Source organism: Macaca nemestrina, chromosome 1 (genome assembly GCF_043159975.1).
Source record: "Macaca nemestrina isolate mMacNem1 chromosome 1, mMacNem.hap1, whole genome shotgun sequence".
NCBI lineage: Eukaryota > Metazoa > Chordata > Mammalia > Primates > Cercopithecidae > Macaca > Macaca nemestrina.
The window spans coordinates 118,841,118-118,865,791 of record NC_092125.1 but is presented as its reverse complement, the minus strand read 5'-3'; the positions used below and the strand labels follow the sequence as shown (position 1 = coordinate 118,865,791).

Below are 24,674 nucleotides of genomic sequence, written 5' to 3'. Positions count from 1 at the left end.
GTTTGCAGTGGAAAAAAAAAGTGAAAGCCTTGATTAATAGTGTTTGATCATTTCTGTGGTATAAAATTCCTCCCGTGGCTAACTTTCAAGCTACCAATGGTTTAACAACCAGCTTTCTAATTTCCTGAAATTTTTACTTTTGCAATGAGGTACAAGCCAGCTTTGGTACATCACTGTTGGTGTCCCTTCTAGGGCTGGCTTCTGGTCTGTACCTCTCTACACTGGGAAGCTGGAAGGCTAAGTCTTTGACTCTTGTTGGAAAGAAAGCATATAGGGTGGTATTTCTCAAACTCTGTGGCAGGGAACTTGTTAAAATGCAGATGCCCACAGACTGCTACGGGGCACTCTGAATTAGCCTAGGAGTGGAAACGTTCCCCAAAATTTGCACTATTAACACACTCCCCAGCTGATTCTGATGCAGGGGTTGTGAGGGCCAGACTTTGAGAGTCATTGGCTTGGAAAGTGGAAGGGATGAAGAGAAAATGGGGTGAGAGTGGTGGTGGGAAATGGAGTGAAGCAAGGGGAGAGAGGATTATGGAGGAAACGATGACCCAGACCATAGACACAACTGGGAAGCAAATAGGAGGGAGGCAGGAGATATTCTCAGCTTGATATCCAGACTTGGAGGGCTCTGCAGAACACCATGTATCAGACGACTTTAATAAGAGATGATGAAGATGATGATGGTGATGAAGGAGGGCAGTAGGCTTTGTTAACCAGCTTTATAGGGCTGGTAGGAAGTAGAGCCATCTGGTGCATATTTGGTACATTACAGAATCTATTTTATTTTCACTCGTGCTGCTCAGCCAAATTTATATCTGTTTCTGGCTGCAGAAGTTGCCTGGTATTAGACTAAGCCCTGAGCTCTGAGCAGGAAGAATCCCATGCCAAGGACGTGATCAGTTTTTGCCGATCCTGGGGGCAAGGCTGGATTTCTAAGCCTTCGTAGAATTTCAGCCCTTGTTCTGGAGGGTGGGAACCAGGAACATTTCAAGTGAATGATTGAAAGTCCTGAAGGAATCTGTGCTCATCTCACCAAACCATCTATCTCCTCCTGCAGGAGATGGCAGAGTTGGCCCCAGCCTCCCTGTGAGGTCCTTCACATCCTCATTTCCATTTCTCTATTGCTTCTGGGGACAAGGATCTTGTTCATCTTTTCAGGCCAGGGCCTGTTCCCTGCCTCTCAGTGGGTGGAAGAATGAGGCAGGTAGGTGATTGTAATGTACAGGGGTTGGGAAGCACCATTAGGGCTGGCCTGGCTGAGACAGATACAGATAGAAGAAGAGTAAATTGCCCAGTGGTAGGGGGTGGTCGAAAAATTTACCTGAAATTTACCCTACTTGAGAAGGAAAACAAATCTACTTAAAGCTACACAGTACATTAATAATAATTTTTTCTTTTTTAAAAGACTGACTAATGCTCCTCCCTACCTCCATCACTCCCCCACACAAAAGAAAACAAGATGACTTCCAGGAAAGTTGGGGAAGGGGAGGTACATGCTGTTTTGCTGTTTAAGAGGCTCTTGGGAGAGCATTTGTTGTCTTTGGCCTTATTCCAAAGGCAAAGACACTGGGGCAGAATTTGTCTTCCCTGGGCTGGAACACAGGATATCACTAAGATTCCTCTGGATCCTGGAGTGATGCTGCGAGTTGCACGCACCTGCTCTGACTTTCCCCATTTAAAATTCCTCGTCAGAAATCCTTCCTTCCACTCTGACGTCCCAGACATCGCTCTCGGATCTTCCGCCCTGCTTGCCTTGCATTCCCACCCTTTAGCTCAGACAGATGAAATGCAGGATAAAACCTCTCAGTCCATGGGGCAGGGACCTTGTCTTTGTGTCTCATAAAGTGAGTGTACACCTTCAGTGCGTTGTAAATAATAAATGGCCACAATAAAGAAGCTGCTTCTTTGGGGTCAGGGGTGCCTGTTTGCAGAAAAACAGTTCCCCCTACACCTCCTCCCACCAGGTCTGGCACAGCTGTCACCGGAGCCTGAGGATGCAATGCACAGAGATTTCCAAAGGGACATGTGACCTGAAAACTTAGGGTTCCCAACAGAATAAACGGCACAACGCCAGGATTTCTTGGCCAGGGGAGGTCAGAGAGCAGCCTGCTGACATACTATGTACTTGAAAAATAAATGTACCGTGGAAATGCAAGATGTCATTATTATTACTTCGAATTTTATTTTCTGCTTAATCTGGCCTTTACAAATTACAAGAGCAAAGGGTTTTTTAGCCAAGTATATAATAATAATTTACTATTGAAAGAGAGATTGGCTGGTAATAATAGGTATTATTACTCTAAGAATAACTTGCCAATTTCATACAAAGGAGAAGGAGACCTCTTTCCAAATGGGTGAACAAGCGAAACAGACAAGGGGGTTTCATGAGGGTGACTATGGGAAGGGCAAGGACATGATCAATGTGGTCACTCACTATGATGACCCCATCACTGATGCTGAGAACACGTGGGGTAAAACTCTCGACTAGCCCTCTGTTTTCTCACTACAATTAAGAAACAGCAGTTCGTCTTTTTGAAAATATGCTGCTGAAATCTCCCCTCTGTGTTTCCGGTTGCAGGGCACTATCAGAGCAACAAAACGTTCTAGAACAATGAGCTCATCTATCAGTATTTTGGGGGCCTTCATAATAATAGTAGCTGCCATTTATTGCAGCCTTGCTATGCGCCAGGCACTGTGCATCACCTCATTTACTCCTCTCCACCTTCTCTATGAAGGGAATCCTATTATCCATTTTATACATGAGAGACCTTAGGCTCAGGGTCGATGGCCCAGTGTTCTAGCCAGGATCCAAACATAGACTGAATCTGGAGCCCAAGATCTTAACCACTGTGATCTACCACCTTTACTGCCACTTGGAAATGTTTCAATGGTTGAAATAACTGAGTACTAATAACTCAAACTTGACACCTCTAGGCAAGAGGGAATAGTTTTCAAGCATCTGAGCTGATGGAAGGACAGAGTGGGATGGATAGCACCAATGTACAGGTGCTCAGGGAGTCACTTGGACTTGGCTGTGGATGGCCTAACCAGGAAAGTTTGCAGCAGAATCGCTTTCTGAGTTATGTTTTTCCAGGCAAGTATTAAAAATAGCCATGATCTCCGAGACTACTCTGGCTAGGTGGGAGAGGAGAGTGACTCTGAAGGAGGGGTGGGAATGGAGAAACTACTGTGGCATAAAAATTTGACTACAGATAATTCGTAAAGTTGATGATCAAACTTTATTAGATTTGCTCTTTCTAATTAGCAGAGCTGGATGGTTGGAGCTCCTTCATCCCTCCGAGACTTTATTTTTTAAATTTCTTTGTCTTTCAATGAGGAATGTGGAGGAAAATTAGAAGGGTGGATGCTTCGAGTTTCTTATTGTCTAGCTCTGACCATCTGCCCTGGACTCAATTTATTCCAGATTGCCAGTTCCATGAGCCATCTTAATGAGCAATCAGGGAGAAGGAGAAGGTCTCAGTCCAAGGCTTGCTCTGGCCTAAAGTGATTGACTCACGAACGACTCACTAATTTTTAATTAATGCTCTGATCTATCCCAGAACCCTGGCTTGTGCATATTCTGCCTCTTCCCCCCACCCTTCACAAGCAGGAAGAAAGACGTCTGGGCTGCTTCGGTGCCTGTTGGGACGGGAAAAATAACCAAGGCAGTGTACATCCCTCTTGTTTTCAGGGAAATCACAGAACCACATCTGTTTTTTAAAGTGCAAGGGTGGAGGGCTGGGATGCGGGAGAGGCTGGGGGAAAAGGGATGTGTGTATGTGGTGGGGGCTATGGATGTGGTGGTAGTGATGTGGGGAGTGTGTCTATGTGTAATACGGTGTGTGTGTGATGTCATGTGGGTGTGCTATGCAGGTCAAGTATGTGATGGTGTCTGTGTGTGTGGACATGTGTTGTATGTGAGATGTGGTATGAGTTGCTGTGTGGGTCAAGTGTGTTTTGTGTGTGAGTATGGTGTGTGTGTGTGCATGTGCAGTGTGATGTGGTCTGAGTGTGAGGGGTGTGTGTATGTGTGGTACGGTGTGTGATGTGCAAATGTGCTATGTGTTGTGCAGGTCAAGTTTGTTGTGTGTGTATGGTGTGTGCATGTACATTGGGGTCTGGGTTCTATGGATGAGCATGTGTCTGTTGTGTAGTGTGTGTGTGCATATGCATGTTGTGTAGTGTGTGTTGTGTGTGTATAGTGTGTGTTGTGTAGTGTGGTGTGGTGAGTGTGGAGGAATGAATGTGGTGGTAGTGATGGTGGTGTTGGTGGTGTGTGTGTATATGTGTGCATGTGCGTGTGTGAAAAGAGGCAGAGCAAGAATGAAAGCATCTCTAACAAAATAAGCTGCTTGAAAAGGGAATTTTTCTATCCCTAGAAATTTGCCAGAATATCTTCCTTTTTTGGCTAAAGCCTCTGCTCAGAAGGTCTCTGATGCTCTGGATAAAAAAGGACAAGCTGGGTTTCAACCAAATAAAATGAGTGTTAAAGATACTTTGGGGAGAAGCATTTTTACATACCCAGTGCTAACGATGCGGTGGTTTCAGTTTCCTTCCATTGAGTGAGAAGGAATATTTTATTTTGAAACCAGTGGAGGCTCAGGCCCTATGCAGCAAGGTAGAGGAGACAACAGCCCACGGCCCGTTTTTAGATTCGTCCCTGCTCCCCTGACAGCTCCTGTTTCCAGGTCGCGGATGGGATGAAATCCTCTTTGTGGAATACTGAAAAGGAGTTTTGGTCTCCAGGGTTTGGCATTCCAAACAGAAGTAATCGAAGTCACCCTGATATGGAGGTGCCATCTAGGGGCAAGCAGGGGCTGGAGGAGGCTCCTGAAGAACAAGGAAAGGAGTCATCTAGCCAAAGGATTTTGTCACAGTCCTTCACACATGCTTTCTGGATCTGGGGTCCTTGTGCAGGGGAGTGTCCCAGAAGGGCTCAGCCCAGACAACTCCAGCAGGTTCAAAAACATTTCCACTGAGAGGCTTTTCTTCCAGCCAAGCTCCCTGGCAGAGGGGCGTTCCAGAGAAATGCAAATGAAGTAAACATACGGAAAAAAGTTTACATTCATGTCATCAAGGAAATACAAATTAAAACAAGAACTGACACTGACTTGGTGAAGTTCTTTCAAATGATCATGTCAGGGCACTCTCACGCTGCGGGAGAAGCACACATTGGAAGGGAGGCAGTTTGGTAACATTTATCAAGAGCCTTAAAGCCTTAAAAATGTCTCTACCCTTTGGCTCAGTAATTCCATTTCTACAAGTTTATTTTCAAAAACTCATCACGGTATAAAGATTTCTGTAAGGATGTCCATTGTAGTGTTAGTTATAAATGTGAAAAATTGGTATTAACTTTGATGTTCAAAGTAGAAAAGTCTAAAATAAATGGACCATCTGCATAATGAAATATTGTGTTGACATTAAAAATCGTATTTTTGGACACTACCTAATGATATGGGAAAATAGTCAAATACAATGTAAAATTAAACAGGAAATATTTTTTAAAGTATATATATGATGTATGTTTATAGAAAAAGGGGTTGAAAGGATATACATCAAACTTAATAGCTGTTTCCTTTGTGGAAATGGCATCAGTGGTTTTTTTCTTTATGCTTTTCTGCATTTTCCATAATTTCATATACTGGGAAATAAATATTATAATGATAATAATAAAAACAACACATATAATTTAAGAAATAAGGCTGAGGCTGCATATGGTGCCTCATGTCTGTAATCCAAGCACTTTGGGAGGCCAACACAGACGGATTGCTTTGAGGCCAGGAGTTCAAGATCAGCCTGGGCAATACAGCTGAGACCCCATTATTACAAAAAAAAATTTTAAATTAGCTGGGCATGGTGGCGCATGCCTGTAGTCCTAGCTATCCAGGAAGCTGAGGCAGGAGACTCACTTGAGTCTAGGAGTTTGAGGAGGCAGTGAGCTGTGATCGTGCCACTGCACTTCAGCCTGGGTAACAGAGTGAGACCCTGTCTCAAAAAATAAACAAATAAATAGGCCGGGCGCGGTGGCTCAAGCCTGTAATCCCAGCACTTTGGGAGGCCGAGATGGGCGGATCGCAAGGTCAGGAGATCGAGACCATCCTGGCTAACCTGGTGAAACCCCGTCTCTACTAAAAACAAATACAAAACACTAGCCGGGCGAGGTGGCGGGCGCCTGTAGTCCCAGCTACTTGGGAGGCTGAGGCAGGAGAATGGCGTGAACCCGGGAGGCGGAGCTTGCAGTGAGCTGAGATCCGGCCACTGCACTCCAGCCTGGGGGACAGAGCAAGACTCCGTCTCAAAAAAAATAAATAAATAAAAAATAAAAAAATAAATAAATAAAACATTCCTATGAACAACAATGACAAAGACAGTAGAAAAATTCCTTTCAATTAGAGGGGAAGGCACTCACATTTCTAAGTACCTCCTCCTATGTGCCAAGCCTTGGACTTGTGTCATATTATTTCATGCTCACAATAGCCTTGGGAGGGATGTCTCTCCTCGTAGCTCCAATGCCTTTCCCCTGCCCTTACTTTCAGCCCATGGTCTTGCTTCCTATTTCATTGAGAAAATGAAAGCAATAAGAAGACATCTTCCATACTCTCCCACTATTGCTTCTACTTCCTACCTGCGTCTGTGTCTGTAAATTTGGCTTCCCCTGCTGCTGTTACAGATGACTCACCTGTGCTCCTCTCTAAGGCCAGCCTCCGCACTCGTGCTGCAAGTCCAATGTCCTTTTGCCTACTCAACATTTCTCCGCAAGTCTTCCCTCTGTATCTCATGTCATCAATTTCCCTTGCTATTGGATCATCCCATCAGCATATAAAAATGCTATACTATTGCCCACATTAAGAAAAATTCTCGGCAGGGCACGGTGACTCATGCCTGTAATCCCAGCACTTTGGGAAGCTGAGGCGGGCAGATCATGAGGTCAGGAGTTTGAGACCAGCCTGGCCAACATAGTGAAACGCTGTGTCTACTAAAAATCCAAAAATATAATTAGCCGGGGCTCGTGGCGGGTGCCTGTAATCCCAGCTATTCGGGAGGCTGAGACAGGAGAATTGCTTGAACCTGGGAGGCCGAGGTTGCAGTGAGCCGAGATCATGCCATTGCACTCCAGCCTGGGTGACAGTGTGAGACTCTGTCTCAAAAAAAAAAAAAAAGAAAAGAAAAAAAAAAATTCTCTCTTGAGTGACAGCCCCCTCCAACTATACTTCCCCCTTTTTACACCCGCTTTTGCAACAAAACTCGAAAGAATTGTCTATATTCATTGATTACATTTCCTCCTGTTTTCTTTAAACCTCAGTAGTCAGCTGTCACCCTACCCTGGTCCATTGAAATTGTTCTTATCCAGCTCATCGCTGACCTCCATGTTACTAGTCCAATGATCAATTCTCAGTCCTCATCTTGCTCAACCTCTCAGCACCCTTCAATGCAACTGAAATAGCTGACACTTCTTAAAATGTTTCCTTCACTTGACTCTCAGTAGTCTACACAATCCTGGTTTCCTGCTACATCGTAGGCCGCACAGTTGCTGCCTCCTTTTGCTGATTAAAACCTGCTCTGATCCCCAGGGTTCCATTCTCTGCTCTCTTTTCCTCTGTAAATATGAATCTCTTCCTTGAATTTCAGATATATAGATAGATAAATTATAAATTGATAGACATATCATATGAATCAAACTGAATCAAAATTAAACTTCCTCTTTCCCAGATCCATGTTCCCACCACTGCCTTCCTCATATCAGTTAGTGGCAATGGCATTCTTACCATTGCTAAGGTTCAAAACCTTGGTATCACCCTTGAGGAATCTGTCCCTTTCACTCTGCATCTAATCTATTAGCAAATGTTGTCTCTTCCACCTTCATAATACATCCAAAATCCAGTCACATCTCACCACCTCCACTGCTACCATCCTGGTCCAGGCCACCATCATCTCACTCCTGGATTTTTTCCTCCAAACTAGTCTCTTTAATCCCACCCTTGACTCTCTACATTTACTCTCAACACAGTAACCAGGGCAACCTGCTAAAATGCAAATCAGATAATGTCACTCCTTCCCATCTTACTCAGAAGAAAGGCCCATGTCTTTCCAAAAGCCCATAAGAATCTGTATAATCTGGGTCTCTGTTTCTTTCTCCACCCTCATCCTACTTCTCTCTGCCTTCTCACTCTGCTCTTTCCATAGTGACTTCCTGGCTGACCTAGAACACACCAGGTATGTTCTACCTCAGATATGTGTCTGGCTGCTCTCTCATATCCCCAGATTTTTGCACAAATGTCACCTTCTCAATGAGGCTTTCCCTGATCATCCTGTTTAAAGTTGCTTTTTGCCCCATGTCCCCTTTCCTTGCCTCATTGTCTCTATAACACTTGCCACCATCTGATACACTACGTAGTGTACCTTTCATTTGCTGTCTAGAGTGTCAACTCCATGAGGCAGGGTCTTTTGTCTGCTTTGTTCACTGTTATACCCCTAAAACCTGGATCAGTGCCTCGCCTAAAAGAGGAACTCAGTGAACATTTGCTGAATGAATGAATGAATAAATGAATGAATGAATGAACTAGCAGTGATTGAACAAGATTCAACAGCCTACTCAGGGCTTTAAAAATATGCCACTAATTATAGGCACAGAAAGAAAATTAGCCGTAAGCATTTCTTTTCTGTTCCCATTAGAACCTTTAATGAGATTGCACGGTTGTTATTATTTCAAAAGCAACAGCTTTCCAGTGTTTAACAATGTGCTAAATGCTTTTGCTGTTTGTTTCCATTCCTTTTTCCCTAACGGGTAAGGGGATTCGATGGCTGATTTCCCCACTCTAATCACCATCGGGAGGCTGGTTTTCCCTATGGCACTTGGCTTCTCCCCTGCTCAGATTCAGCCAGCACAGAGTCAGTTGATAAAATCTTTGAGCACCTACTGTGTACTGTGTGTAGGGTTCTCTCTTTGAATCATAAGTCTATTGCGCACCATGAAACATAAACCAAGCGTTGGTGACGCAGTCCCAGTTATCTCACTCGGAGGAATTTTTGGGGCCAGTGTCCCCAATGCTAAAGCAGGCCCCATCTCTGCCAGAAGATCTTTGATGCCACATGGGGCAATATAGAGTTTCCCAAGCTCTTCTGCAGAACTCTGTATCGGTGTCAAAACATTCTAGGCCCTCCTTGCATGATAATGGTCACTTATCTAGTGATGGAGGCTACAGATGGTGCTTACTGCGCATTTGGAATCACAGACTCCTTACAATAACTGAAAATGTCAGTGTCCACAGGCCTGGAAACGCTGATGTCACTGGAAAGTGCATTGTTCTTAGAGTTCAAAGACCCAATTGCACTCTTGGTTCCACCACCTACTGTCTGTGCCTCCTAAGGCAAGTTACTCCATCTTCAAAGGTAATTTTCCTGTCTGTAAAATGGAAATATGAAACCCACCTGTGCTAAGGTTGCTGTGAGGATCAACTGAGACTCGTGTGAAGGAGCTCATAAACACATGCAAGGAAGAAGCATTAGTGAACCCATTGTCTTCAGTCTCTCCTCTGAGTGCTCACCTGCACAGTTACTGCCATTGAATTACCCTTTTGGCCTACCTCTTTAGAAATATCAACTGAGGTTAGGTTGCAGGGGTTTTCTCCATCTAATTCTCTTTATTTTGCAAGCTCATTAAACATATGCTGAGAACAAATTTACTATTAGGCTGTGAATGTCTGCAGGGCAATGACAGAGTCTCCTCGGTTCTGCTGCTCCAGAAAGGATGTGCAGTCAGCACTGGGCCCAGAGCTCACCTGCTTCAAAGGAGCCCCAGCGGCTTGGGGTCAAAGGGAGTGCCCACCTGTCTGACTGAGAGCATCCCAAAGAGGGTCTGAGAGCAAGGTTTCCCTTCAGGTCACAGACTAAGAGGAATTTTTCCTTTTGCGTCTCCAAGCAGGCTCACTTCCTCGCTGAACACTTTTGCCAGCTGCTTTCAATCCTAATATTTTGGCAGCCAAACAGCATGCTGTTCTGCAAAGGAGCTGGGAAACTGTTAATGATCTGATATGAACAGCCTCCCAGCTCTCCCGGGCTCCTGCTCAGAGCCCAAGGTTGACAGTGGGACATGGGGCCTCTTAGCATGCTGCCTTTTACTCCAACCAGAGAAGCCCCTGGGCCTCACGCATGACAGCCCCACCCCCATAACACCAACTCCATGTATGCGGGGAAACCTGGGCGCCTCTGTCTCTCAGGATCTGCTGCTCAACTCTGGTACAGCATGACGCAGAACCTTAAACACCCCCTCTTGGAAATGACACCATTCCGGCCTCAGGACAATGCTTCTCCACATCTCTTAGGTCCTTGAAACAAAAGATGACTGCGTCTGAATGTCGAGTTGTGGGTTGTGGAGTTTCCAGTGTTGGACATTATTTCAGAATGTGTGTCAGCTGGGGAAGGGGAGGTGACTGATCAGCAGAAACACTTGGGTGAAAGAAAAGACAAATATGTTAACATGTCAAATTCTTCCTCTGCCATAGCCAAGAATGCAATCAATTCTTGCAAAATTCAGTATACATTGCATGTCCATTTTCTTGCTTTTCTTCATGTTCCCATTTGTGATTCTGGAGTTACCCATAAACTAGTGTAGAATTCACAACAATTTCTATAGCAGTTAAGGAACCTTTTGCAATATTAAACAGTTTATAAAATCCGTGTGTGTGTGTGTGTGTGTGTGTGTGTGTGTGTGTGTGTGTGTAGCCGGGGTTTCTCAACCTTAGCACTATTGACATTTTAGACCGGTTCCTTCTTTGCTGTGGGGCTGACCTAGAATGTTTAGCAGCATCGCTGGTCCCCATCCACTAGATACCAGTAGCAAGTTATGTCAACCAAAGATGTACCCAGACGATGCTCTTGGGAAGCAAAACCACCCACCGAGAACCACTAGACATAGACATATTCATAGACATAAGTGCATGAAAAGTGATGCTGCTTCTTCACACTGGCAATGACAAGGATCTCACACACTAGAATTTTGCTTAGTTTTATTTAAGTAATTTTGATTAAAAATTTTCACATCCATTAATTATAAAAGTATTTCACTCAATTTTAATAGGTACATTTTCACACAATCAAAGAAAATTCATTTTTTGAAAACATGAAAAATGTACACTCAAATGGTTTACCTTTAGTTTAATTTACACTTTATGATAAAAATATGTTAAAACTTTGGACATTTTGAGTACAATCACATTTTTCTACACTCCAGATCAGTACCATCAATAGAACACATATGATATGAATATCTTGATTATATAACAACATAATTTATGATTTTGCTAAAATAAAAACATGAAAACTAAAGTCCATGGATGAGTATGTAATAGTTTCTGAATGATGTATGTATTTATTTCATTACGCACCCCAACATCACAGGTCCATCAACCAAACACCAAGACATGTGTAAGAATAATTTAATCCAGTCATCTTTGATATTTGGCTGAATTTCAGTCACACAGAAACTGTAGTTTTTGTACATATTGTGTATTTTGCTGAGGCATGTTTATCAAAGTAGGAAGCTAGAATATATTTTATTAAATCATTTATTCTCTTCGTTTATGATATATGGTCCTTGGGCCTTTGCTTATCTTTTGCCAGGAGGCTGGCATGCATGAGGACCAGGTCTCATCCACTTGACCTGAGGCCTCAGCCCAGGGCCTAAAATGGGACTGTGCAGGCACTGAGCCCAGCATGGGTTGGGGGCGGGGGATAAAGGGAGGATGGGGCTGGTTGATCAACCACAGGCCTGAGTTGCAGGCAGGCCCTGAGCAAAATGGTTAAATAGGTAAAGGTGATTATTCCCTTACTAGGGGCTTCCCTAGCCCACCTTAGATTCCAGGTTCCTCATGCCCTACCCCAGTCAAGGCTCAGAATTCAATCCCAAAGTACAACTTGACCCGTGTACCATTTATTCATTCAACAAGTGTTTATGGATCTCCTCCTCTTCTCTAGGTACTAGGCTAGGCCATGGGATATAAAAGTTTCGGCTCTAAACAAGCAGGTCATTTCAAGAGGGAGAAAGGCCTTATCAATCCCCACTTATTCTATCTCCTTCCGTTTTTATCATTCTTTTATCCCTAAGTCATAATAAAGGGGAGAAATACATATTTAGGAATCATTGTATTTGTTAAGTAGCATCTTCACTTTTTTATAATCTTGCTTTCTGCTGTGCTAAGCAATAATTAATTGAATTTAATGCCACAGGGGTGAAATTATTGAGCTCCTGTTACCTGACAGACGTGAACTGTCCTCAGGGAACCCAAAGATTCAGGGAAAAAAAATGGTGCCTGGGCTTAAGGATGCCGCACACCAGTAGAGGCAGGCAGTTAACTAAGAAACTCTCTTATTCTGGGCTAGGGCTGCACAAAGGGTTTGCATGAAGAGTAACAACAGAGGAGGTGGGAAATGAACTTTTCCTGGGGGATGTAGGTGAAGCTTCACCAAGGGTGCTATTGGAGCTTAGTCGTGCAGGGTATGCAGAACCCCTCCAGGCAGAGGTGCAAAAGGACGAGTAGAGGAGGTAGCCCTGGCAAATGCACCCTTGGAAGGGACAAGCCACTAAAGCAGGGAACCAGCCCTTGGCACAGAGTAGGTGCTCCGTGGGTTCTGGTTTCCTTCTGTTGTATCCTGGCCGAGTGACAGTGCCTGGTTTGTTCATGACAGAGCTTAAATTATTCCTAGAGATGTAACACCCTAGCCGCAAAGAGCAATTGTTCCTAAGATTTTCTGGCCCTCAGTGCTGGCGCTCTGCCTTTCAGCAACCGTCAGAACATTCAGAGGAGCAAGGACAAGAGCAGGAGGGGAGGCTGAGGACACCCTGGCTCGTTAGTTAATGAGTGGCATTGACTGGCTACCTACCCTCCCAGGGTGATTGTGGAAATCAGAAGAGATAAAGAATGTGTGTGTGTGTGTGTGTGTGTGTGTGTGTGTGTGTGTGTGATGTGGGAGAAGATACCAGAAAATATCACCCTTGTCTAGGAACTCATACAAGTTTGGGAGAAAAAGTTACCTGTGAAATGCATGAGAAGTGACTTAGGAACTTGGAAAGTTTTCAAGCAAAGCACCAGCAGCTGCATCACATGGAGAGACTTCCACAGGATAGAGGATTGTGGAATGAGGGGAGGGACTCCCATGGGATGGGGTTAATCGGGGCATGGCCTCCTTGAGAAAATGCTTGGGGACTGGTCAGAGAGAAGACAATGTTTCTGGGCAAGCAGTGCACCAGAGCAAGTGAATAGGCGAGGTGTGTGGGAAGGACAGCAAGCAGGTGCAGTCAGGTGACAGGGACACTGTGTGGAAGGGCAATGGGGAAAAGTGCTGGAGAAATGAGAATTATGGCAGTGAGGAGGCTAAAATAGTAGCTGGAGGAGCCTTCTTAGGAAGGCTGGGCTGGGGACCATTTAAGATCCACTCCAACCCTGTGACCTTCCAGCAGACAGTCCCACTGTTTCAGATGCCCACCTTTTCCCAGCATACGCCGATTCCCTGCTCCTGGGGTACATCCCAACTGGTTTAAATTAAGCTCAGTTATACCACTGCCTTTGGTTGAGTGTGGCTCTGTAATCAGGTCCCAGCGAGTGAGCCATACAGGTGATATGTTTAAAGGTTCTGGGAAGAAATAGTCCATCTTTCTTCTGGGCAGGATGTTGATGAGTCTGGATGTGAGACCTGAAACCACTGCAGTGATCCAGCCTGAGGAGAAAACCAATTTAGAGAGGGGCAGAGCAGAGAGAATCACAGAGGACAGGAGCTGGCACCCTGCACTGGCAGCCTCCCCCTCCTTTGGGATTTCTTTTTTTTTTTTTTTTTTTTAGAGACAGGGTCTTGCTGTGTTGCCCAGGCTGAAGTGCAATGGCTCGATCTCAGCTCACTGCAACTTCCGCCTCCCAGGTTGAAGCAATTCTCCTGCCTCAGCCTCCAGAGTAGCTGGGATTACAGGCACAAGCCACCACGCCCAGCTAATTTTTGTCTTTTTAGTAGAGACGGGGTTTCACCTTGTTGGCCAGGCTGGTCTCGAACTCTTGATCTCAGGTGATCCACCTGCCCCGGCCTCCCAAAGTGCTGGGATTACAGGCATGAGCCACTATGCCCGGCCAGAATTTCTTATTACATGAGATGATAAATACTCTTTACGCCATTTGAGGGTAGGTTTTCTTCTGCTTGCAGTCAAGAACATCATAATATCTATTTTTAATTATCCAGGCCAATAATCATGGGAAAGTTATAATTCTAGACAGAGGAACCCATCAAAGACACGTGATCCATGCAAGTAGTGACAGATGTTTCAGCATGATTAATGCATGAAGTTCAGGATGTCACGTGGCTAGAGATGGAACCAGAGGTGCAGGCAGAGGCCAGGTCTCAGAGAGATTTGTATACTTTGTGGGGAACCTGGCCTTGGGAATATTTGGGATCCATTGATGAGAGGATTAAGTTGCCCTGAATAAAAAGTCAGCAACCCATAGGATTGCTGAGCAGGAAATAACTAGGATAGTGTAACTGAGGCTCTGCGGAGCATAGAGATTCAGGAAAAGGGCTTTGGTGAGAGACCAAGGTTTAACCCACAGTTCTACCACTGATGAGCCGTGTGCCTCGAGTACACTTCCCTCAATTTTATGGAAGACAAGTCCTGTTCTTCAGGGTGGTTGTAGAGCCTGTGAGCGCTGCCTCTGATGGCCTGCACCCTCTGATTGTTCTGTAAACACTCACTGACACTGCAAGGTGCCAGACGCTGTGCTGGGGCTGGGTGCAACGTCATAAAGGGCCATTTCTGCCATCAAGGCGGGCAAGGCCTCCAGGAAGGACAACTCACGAGAAGGTAAACGTCAACGTGATGTGCAAAGCGCTAGGTAGAGATAGACCCAGGTTGTCAAGAGAGGTTTTTTCCCCTAAAATGTAAAGAACAAAAAGTCCAATGATGGCAAAGGTTCAGTAAGTTGCTGACTCAGTTGGCAAGGGGAGCCATTCCCTCTCTGCCTGTTCCCACAACTCACTGAACACCAATTCTTTCTTTAGCTTGAGACTTCCTCAGCTCTTCCGTGGGACCAGCTGTGGGAACCCAGCACCCTCCTCCCACCCCATTCCACTGTTTCCTGCAAGGTCCCTGTATTGACCCACCCATTAGGGTCACTTCTGAGGGACACTTTTCCAGCCTGCCACTGGGGAAGGCCTGGCATCTTTCCCAGGTCCTAGGGCCTCCTGTCCTCTGTAGCCCTGAACACAAATTTCAGGCTAGCTTTCCTATAGAGCAATCTCACACCCTGCTAAGAGGTTCTCCAAGCCCATGCCTAACCAACCTGCATCTGAAACACAGCCATTCTTGGATGGAAACAAGGCCAAGATTAATTCTTCTGCTCAAGACCAAAGCATAACCTCTGGAAAGGATTCTAGAGGCTTCTTGGAATCATCATTATCTCAGCACTCTGCAGTTCCATGGCACCATATATCAGTCTACAAATCTGCCACACCAGCAGTCGTTGAAATTGGCTCATGATTCTGATACTTCTGCATCAAAGCTGCCACAAGATTCAGTGGCCCTCTTCAGGAGTCCCAACAGTCCGCTTCCCCAGCATTCAAAGCCATTCCTCACCCTCACCTTGGAAAGCACAGCAGGGTGACATTAAGCACTGAACCAACTTAAAAATTTTTTATTTTAGTATAGCATGCATACAGAAAAAATGCATGCATCATAATGGCATAGCTCAACAAATTATCACAATATGAATACCCATGTAACCACTGCCCAATGTAAGGAACAGAACTTTGCCAGCTGTGTAGGAGCCCTCCTCGTGCCTTTTCCTATTGTCAACCACACTCTGCCCATCAAAGCCAACTTCTAACATCATAGAAGTGTTTGAACCAGATAAGCACTAAAGGTTTTAAGCGGGGAGGAAATATCATCATATTTGTCCTTTGGAAAACACTTCCTGTCTAGGAAGAGAACAAGAGGCTGGGAGGCGAACTGGGAGTCTGTTGCAAAGACTGTGATTGCTGGGACCGGAAAAGAGGCAGTGAAAGCGGAAGAAAGGAAGGAGGGAGGGGAGGGGAGAGGAGGGGAAAAGAGGGGAGGGGAGGGGAAGAGAGGGGAGGGGAGGGGAGGAACAGGATGGGAGCAGGGGGTCATAAGGTCAACTTTCTGCCAACTTGCCCACTCTCTTAGTGGTGCTTTACTGTGGTCTGCAGATTAATTAAATGACCTTAAAAGCCTCCTACCCCCAAGCCTGAAAGTCTTTTATTCAAACCAGTCATCTGGAAAGCAAGCCTCCCACTGGTGCTTAATTCACTCAAGGAAAGATTAGAAGAACCTGGTTACCAAGCTTTGAAAAGTTGCTCATAAAATTCAGCAGGAGCCTGCAATCCTCAGAGACTTCTATTTTTACCAAAAACACACACAGAGAAGTGGAGAATTTTCAAATGAATTAGACATGAGATTGATCTTTTTATACAAAAGGAGGGTGAAAAGGAACAGTGATGCTGTTTGAACTCCCTGACACCCCACACACACACACACACCGCCCTGCATTTCCCTAAGCTGCCTTGACTTGATGGTGTTGGTGAGACCTGAGCTCTGCCCTGACCCAGGCACAGACCATGGTTGGAGCCAGGGTTTTCTCAAGACCTTGAACACAGTACACAATCCCCCAGACAGGGCCTGCTTCCACTCTAAGAGGAGATGGCCCGAAGTGGCTCCCCAGCCCCACCTGAATAAGAACAACATAGACTGGGAATGACTGTTGGTGTTGAGGAGGCTTAAAACAGGACATGCTTTGGGAGAGTTGGGGGGATCTATCTTGGGCACTCGGCTGGTGAGGCAAAGCTCTGCAGTCAGCAATTATTTTCAACCCATCTTGTCCTGTAAGCATCAAGCTGTGGTCTTCCTCAACAGTAATTTGTCAGCTAGCTAACACCCTTATCTTTAGCTGTGGTCATTCAAGAACTCCTTTTTAAATTTAATTTTTATTTATTTATTTATTTTAAGAGACAGGGCCTTGCTGTGTCGCCCAGGCTGGAGTGCAGTGGTGCAATCACGGCTCATTGAATCCTCGAACTCCTGGGCTCAAGTGATCCTCCTGCCTCAGCCTTCCAAGTAGCTGGGACTACAGGTGTGTACCACCACACCTGGCTAATTAAGGACTCCTGATTTCCTTCTGAGCTTTGCGTCAATTAGATCTGCGATTGTTACCCGTTGCTCTGTGGATCCCCAGGAGTTCCATATAGGTGTCTCAAGAGCCACTGAGGAGCCAGCACTCTGAGCCCCTACACACTTCAACGACAGACGCTCCACTTCTAAACTGGCCTTGAGACAACACAGCAATCCTGTCATAAAGCTTTGTCAGGTAGGCTTATCCCTATCTTCTTGGCTATCACAAAGTAATTAAAATACTAATTTGTGTACGGTTGCCCTGTAGGAGAATATAAACCTGAAAAACGATTTGTTCTTCAAAGGACTGGACAGGGATAACAAATTCAAATCTTAATGAGGCCATACAGGTAAGTCAGAGAGCAAACTGGGCTGCTCCAAGATGATAGCATGTGCTAGGGTCTTTGACAAAACAGAGTGTGCATCCTCACCTGCAGCCAATTGCCACCATGTGAAAATGCAGGCTTAAGGATGCCAGACCTTCCAATGCTTCCAGAGAAGACAGATGTCACATTTGTCTGTGAATATCCGGACTTCTAAGTCTCCGCAATTAATTCAAATTTTTAGAAAACAAAAACTCGTGCACAGTATGTGAACCATGGACTTCTAGTTTAGGTCCACTGGGTGAATAAGCCAGGATGCTAGGGAAGAGAAGGGTTTTAAAGGCTTAGGACTTCAGTGTTGAAAAGGGGAAGGCCTGATCTAGGGAGGTTGCAGACATAGAAACTAGGAAGAGAGGAGGAGTTGCAGGTTTCAGAGTGATGAAGACCTGAACCAACACAAGGGCAGCACCCATGGAGGTGGCATCTAGGAACAAGGGTCTGTGCAGACAGGGCACCAAGCATCAGAGCCTGGGGAATCTGGGGAAGGCCCCACAGCTGAGTGTGGCACTGGGGTGGTGGAGCTGCCAGCAGAGCTGCCTGCCCTTGAACGGACCAGAAGGGCCTGGGCAAAGAGCAGAGTCCACACCAACCACCATCAGGGACCAAGGCCCTCACCTGTTTCCTATGCCAAGCTTGCCTGATCCAAGCGAGGAGGAGAGAATCCCAGAAAACTAAGCACAGTTGATTTCCTCAAGCCACAATCAGTTTTGTTTAGAAAACAATGAAATGTGTCATTTCTTTCAACCTAAACGCCCTAGAACAGTGGTTCTTAAAGTTTAAGTTATGGATCTACAAGGGTCCTCAGGGCCCTTTCAGGAGGTCCTAGAGGTCAAAACTAATTTCATAATAATACCAAGATGTTGTTTACCCTTCTCACTGTGTTGCCATTTGCACAGATGTGGAAAGCAGGGGTGAGGGAAACTGAGGTCTCCCACCACGACTCAGGCGCCACCCTGCATTCACCATCACTGTGTCCACCTCATATAATAAAACAGTGGCCAGTTTCACTTGAGAATGTTCTTGATGAAGCAGCAAGAATTATTGATGTTATTAATCGTGACCCTGGAGTCCACATAATTCTCTGTGACAACTGGAAAGTGAGCATGAGGCAGTTCTGCTGCATGCCCAGCTATGGTGGTTGTCTTGTGTCTTGAAGAAAAGCTCTGTGGGAAGGGTTTGAGCTGTGAGCTGAAGAAGCCCGTTTGTTTTGTTTTGTTTTGTTTTGTTTTTTAAATAGAATACTGTTTTTACTTAAAGGCATCACTGATAGACAAAATGTGGTTACTCAGACTTACGTATTTGGCAGAATTTTTCTTTGAAATGAACAAAGCGAGCCTGTCATGTCAAAGAAATCAACCGACAGTATTTGTTGCCAATGATAGAATTTGAGCTTTCTTTTTTTTTTTTTTTTTTTGAGACGGAGTCTTGCTCTGTGCCCCAGGCTGGAGTGCAGTGGCGCGATCTCGGCTCACTGCAAGCTCCGCCTCCCGGGTTCACGCCATTCTCCTGCCTCAGCCTCCCGAGTAGCTGGGACTACAGACGCCCGCCACCTCGCCCGGCTAATTTTCTTGTATTTTTAGTAGAGACGGGGTTTCACCGTGTTAGCCAGGATGGTCTCGATCTCCTGACCTCGTGATCCGCCCGCCTCGGCCTCCCAAAGTGCTGGGATTACAGGCTTGAGCTACCGCGCCCGGCCAGAATTTGAGCTTTCAAGCAAAAATTAACAATTTTTTTTTTTTGGAAAACTTTGTATCCACTACTGTAAGTTTGACAGTTTCCCAGTACTTAAAGACTTTTCTGATGAGATTGGTGGTGAAATTAATGAATAGAATTTATGTTGTATACAGAAAAACATCAATATTTGGATGACCTATAGAACTCATTCAAGCAATATTTCCCAGATGACCAATGAATCATGTTACAAAATAATGCATGGATAAAAGACATTGCAAACATGTAAGATAGGCTAATGAATTTTAATATACTAGAGAATGAAAAGTTCATTGATGTGATTTTAGATTTTACGTTGCAACTGATCTTAGAGTAACTACTTCTTGTGGGGTAGGTATGATAACAAAGAACATTCATACTTATCCGAGAAGGCTGTTAAAATACTTTCTCTTCTCCTACTGTACATGTATGGAGGCCAGATTTTCTTCATATACTTCAACCGAAACAACATATCCTAACAGATTGAATGTTATAAGCCAGACATTAAAGAGAGTTGTAAAAATGTAAAACAGTACCTACCACTCTTTTCACTTGATATTTTAACTTTGGAAAATATAGTTATTTTTAAATAAAAATACATATTTATATGACTACCTAATGGGCTAATTTTTCTTACAATGAATTGCTAAATACATATTTTTAAATCCTCCATTTCATTTTGAATACAGTAAATAACTGTGATATACATAAATAGCTTGGGGTACTCAATAATTTTTTAGAGTGTAAAAAAGACTTTGATACAGAACAAGTCATTCCTGTTGTACTCGGCTTCTCTGGAGAGCCCAGAAAGGTCAAAGCCTCATAACAGGAAGAGTGAAGTGGGGGCTGAGTAGAGGTTATGATTTGCAAATAAAATTCACTTTCATGTAGATGATAGCATTTTATTCTCAACCCTTCTCTAAGGGGCCAGCAGAATCTTTCACAGATAAGGAACTGAGACTCAACAAGTAAAATACCTGGTGCCAGAGCCAGCTCCCAGGTAGGCCAGGCAGGATTTATACCCAGGTCCTCCGACTTCAGACCCAAAGCCCTTTCTGCTCACATGCACATTATCTCTGCACCTGAAATGGGCCTTGGCCCCTAACTTTTCCTTTCTCATCTTTCTTTCAGTTTGGTCTCATGGGCAGTGTGAGGCTATCTTAAAAGAGGAACTAAAATTCTTTTCCTACTTCAAAAATTCTGCAATTGACCATAGCAGCTTTACTCACAGCCACAGCCCTGTATGTCATGTGGCCCATCTGTTCCCTGCCTGTGACTGAGGAACCAGAGTGGTCACTTGGCTTAGAGGCAGGGTCATCCATAGAATGTTCTGGGCCAGTCAGCTTCTCTCTTCCAGGATTTTAAGTTGAGAGACACAGAGGGTGTTGTCAATTTGATGGAGAATCTTGGAACTGAAAACTCAGGCTGATGCAGGGGCTGAAGTGGCTATTTGGGGAGCATTTGAAAGACGATTAATCAGAGGAAACTGGGGGTGGGTGGAGAGAATGAGAGAGAGAGAGCAAGCAAAAATAAGTCACTGTTGGGGGACAGAGAAAGGGTCTAGGTCCCTGACTTAGCAGTCCCCAGTTGTAATGGCTGCAAGACCCAACTATACCTCTTTTTCTCCAAAAGCCCTGAGATGGCTGTGATGTGTCCACAGTTATCCCTCCCAGCCCACTGGCTTTCTAGTAGTGCCCCTCAACTCCCTGCAACACTCAAGGCCTTGGGATCTCTCTAAGGCTCACGGGTCCACTGGTGCTCGTGGCAATGCTGGAGGACCATCTGTATGCGCTCTGGTTTGTAGCTGCATCAGTGACTACAGCAGCAAAAGGGAGCCACACAAAGGTCATTCTATTGACACATAGTTCATTTGCTTTGGGGCCTTTTAGAACCAGAACCTACCTGGTTTGGGAGGCCGAGGAGTGTTTTCTCCACATTTGAATACAAGCTTTTTTCCCCCCTTTCCCTTGGAAACCATATTTTTTCCTTCATTCAAGTAAGAAGCACTGTACTCAAATACGCTCTCAATTTTATGAAAATTACTTTAGATGGGATTTAGGATCAGATGGATGGATTTCATTTCAGAGGACTTATTGGTTGAAAAGACCTTATCCCTGGCTCTGAACATAAATCTGTTTCCTCTATTTATCCAAGGCTTTAAAAGCCACCCTCGTGAGGTACCAAAAGCTAAGGAACTCTGACTTTGGAAACGTGTTGGGCAGAAAGTCTAATATCATGGAATGACAGAAAGATAAGGCCTGTGTCCTCTTACCAAGTGCCAAGTGTGCCCTGTTAAAGTCCAGACTGGCTCAAGTTGCTTTAATTGTCACCTTTCTCCCCCCACTTTCAGCCTACAAACTGCTCTGGCAAATCTCCGCTGGAACAGCACCCCTATAAACACACACACGCGCGTGCGCGCACACACACACACTTACCAGCACTGTGGCTCTTGCCCTCTTCTTTCTAAGCATTACAGTAATAATGACATGAAGTGTTTGCCTGAGCTGAGTTATAACAGAGTGACTATGGCTTGGCAAAGCTTCAGTAAAAAGGGCACTGCCATACCCAGTTGGCAGGAGTGCAAATTGATACAAACTTTCTGCAGGGCATTGGCAATATGTATCAAGAGCTTTAAATGGGCTTATACATTTGACACAGTGATTTATTTCTTTTAAGGAAATTTATCCAAAGGTAAATAGTAATGTTCCTTAAAGCAGGTTTGTATTAGCAAAAAATCAGAAGCAACCCAAAAAATGTCTAACAGCAAGGAATTAATTAAAGAAAGTGTCATATAATCTGATATATGTGGTCATTAACATCTTATCACCAAAGACTACCTAAGAACATGGAAAATCGCTTATGATTTTCGCTTATAAATTGAAAATCACTTATAAATATGAAAATCACTTATAAATTTGTAAAGTGAAAATTTAGTGTATAAAAATCAATTTATAAATTATCCGGCTGGGTGCAGTGGTTCATGTCTGTAATAGGAACGCTTTTACACTGTTGGTGGGAGTGTCCTTGGATGAGAAATCTCTCATTTGAGTGACTTAAGGAAATGTCTCTTACTCTTCCAGGGCAGGTCCTTCAAAGTTGCCGCTAAGTTCAGTTGGAGCCAGAGAGGTGGCCAGACGGTGTGATTACAGCATTCCCCCCATAAAATATCCTGGGTCCCGTGGCCTCTCACTTTGGGAACATAAAACAAGGTCACGTTTATGTTGATGTCCCAATTCCAATGACCCTGAGCAAGCCCTCCCCTTGCCCAACCAGAACTGAGCCCCTCAAGGGGCCCCTAGTAAATTCTGGGAACTGCCCCAGGAAAGCTTCACAATGGGCACAGGCCAGGCTTCCAGCAGCACCAACCACAAGGGGCTGCCCTGAGTTGCCTCTTCCTCTGGCTTCCACTCACCCATTAAGCAGCTTGAAAAAGCCTTCAAAGGCCATCTATCCTGAGTTCTGTACAGAGGGCAGAGAATGGCCTTTCCCTACTCCCAGGTCGCACTTTGTCACCTGGGTCCTAAAGCATCCCAGCTTGTGCCCAGAATCTCACCAAGTATGCCATGAAAATAATTCCATCCAATTCAGATCCTTATCCCAGTAAAGATGAAGCCCAGGCCAAGGAGAGACAGTGGAGAAGAGATCCATGAAGCCCCTTCTTTCTTCCTCTCTCAATTACAAAGTATAAGTGTCGTGCATATAAATAGAGACAGAGGAAGGGGACAAGAACTCTTGCAATAACTGGGTTGCAGTTCAGCCAAAATTGCCCCTGAGGCACATAAATGAAAAACAGTCCGGTTAGATAAACCAAAGACGTCTGCCTTCTCCCTGTGGCTCTAAATCAATGACAGGTATATACCAAGAAGAGCACAGAGTCAGCAAAGCTGCAATCTGAATGGCGGGGAGGGGAGAGTGGAGAGGACGAAGCCACAAAGCTTTCTTCTTTATAAGAAAGTATTTATTTATAACACAAACATTTTGCCTCTCCTGGAGAGCTTCACCTGTTGCTTCTTTTCTTTCCTTTTACCTGCTTGAAAGCACAGTTCATTGATTCAGGCGGGTCAGCCCACTTTCAACAGACTCAACGGACTCAAAGGAAGTCATTAACTCCTGCTTTGAGACCCTCAGGGCAACTGGGCATAACAGAATCTCTCTGAGACTCCTGCAGCCCTTAGGAAGAGTCTATTCTAGGTATCCGGTTCACATTTTCTCTCAAACTAGTACTAAGTTGAAAAAACAGCATCAGTAGAGTCTGCCATTACCTGGAGTCAGGGCTTGGCTGTCGATTCAACACAACTACATCTCATCAGATGAAAAGTTAATTTCAATAATAGGATATCTGGGAAGGCTTCAGAAGATAATTTTCCCATCCTTGGATAATCTGGTACTGCTGACTGTTCTGGGGTGTAACGTGCCAGCCGGTGCCTTCACCAAACACAGCGCTAGCACCCTGCCCTGGCACCCCAGCCCCAGCCCCTTTCCAACCGAGCTGCCACACACGACTTGGGGAGCCATCTCTGGCTGCCATTCAGGGGAAGACAGATGGCTGAGAAATGATTTTCTGGAGTTTCCTGACCAGATTTCTCTCCTATGTATCATGAAGCAAACCATGGCTTTAAGATTTATCCCTGGAGCAGTAGGCAGCCACCGCCTGTGAGTCGAGTCCTGCTTGGTTGGGAATTTATTTCTAAACGCTGCGGGATTTGGGTCAGGGCTTGCATTTTAAGCAGCCCATTTTCACTTTCTGGGACATAGGTAAGAAGGGATGACAAGCTCAGATTTTCACAGGTGGTATTGTTGCCATAAAAAGGGGTCCCAATCCAGACCCCAAGAGAGGGTTCTTGGATCTTGTGCAGGAAAGAACTCAGGCCGAGTCACAGGGCTTGTGAGCACAGTGAAATAAGCAAGACTGTTGGAAACTACTCCATTATGGAGTAGAGAGTCCTTGGAAAGCAGGAGGAGGAACTTGTGTCCTTCCTTTGTTAGTGTCGATACTTTTAAGAAACTATAAGGAGCTAGAATTAAGCTTGAAATGTGCAGACGTACGCATCAAAGGTAGGGGCTATTGGTGCTATCAGTGACCACTCATCTTTCAACCTAAGCCTGCTCATTAACATTATCTTTAAGTCAAGTGGGGTGCACTCAAAACCCTGGATCTGGAAAACAGAGCATCTGGATGCTCTGTGGGCTTGGTGAAAGATGTTCTGTATGGCCACAAATATTCTGCACTTATAAGTGGTGGCCAGCTTAGAATGTGGCTATTTTCAAACCATAAGTATTAACCCTATAGGTGCTGTGTGAGTGCTTCATTACTCACTTTAAGATGGAATCACTCTGGTCATGTTTTATTAAACCAAAGGCCTGGTAAGCAGGGGCTCCTCTAACACTATTAAATCAAAGAAAGAGGCAGACAAGAA

At 44.8% G+C, this 24,674-nt stretch overlaps 1 long non-coding RNA gene across 1 annotated transcript in view; it reads right to left on the bottom strand.

Moving 5' to 3' along the window:
- Window positions 1-11,201: 11,201 nt before the first annotated feature.
- The window catches only part of LOC139360278 (uncharacterized), a 101,522-nt gene continuing 88,049 nt past the window's right edge, over window positions 11,202-24,674 (bottom strand). The window contains exon 3 of the long non-coding RNA XR_011617621.1: window positions 11,202-13,716. This is a non-coding gene — a long non-coding RNA (uncharacterized lncRNA). The remainder of the gene's footprint in view (window positions 13,717-24,674) is intronic.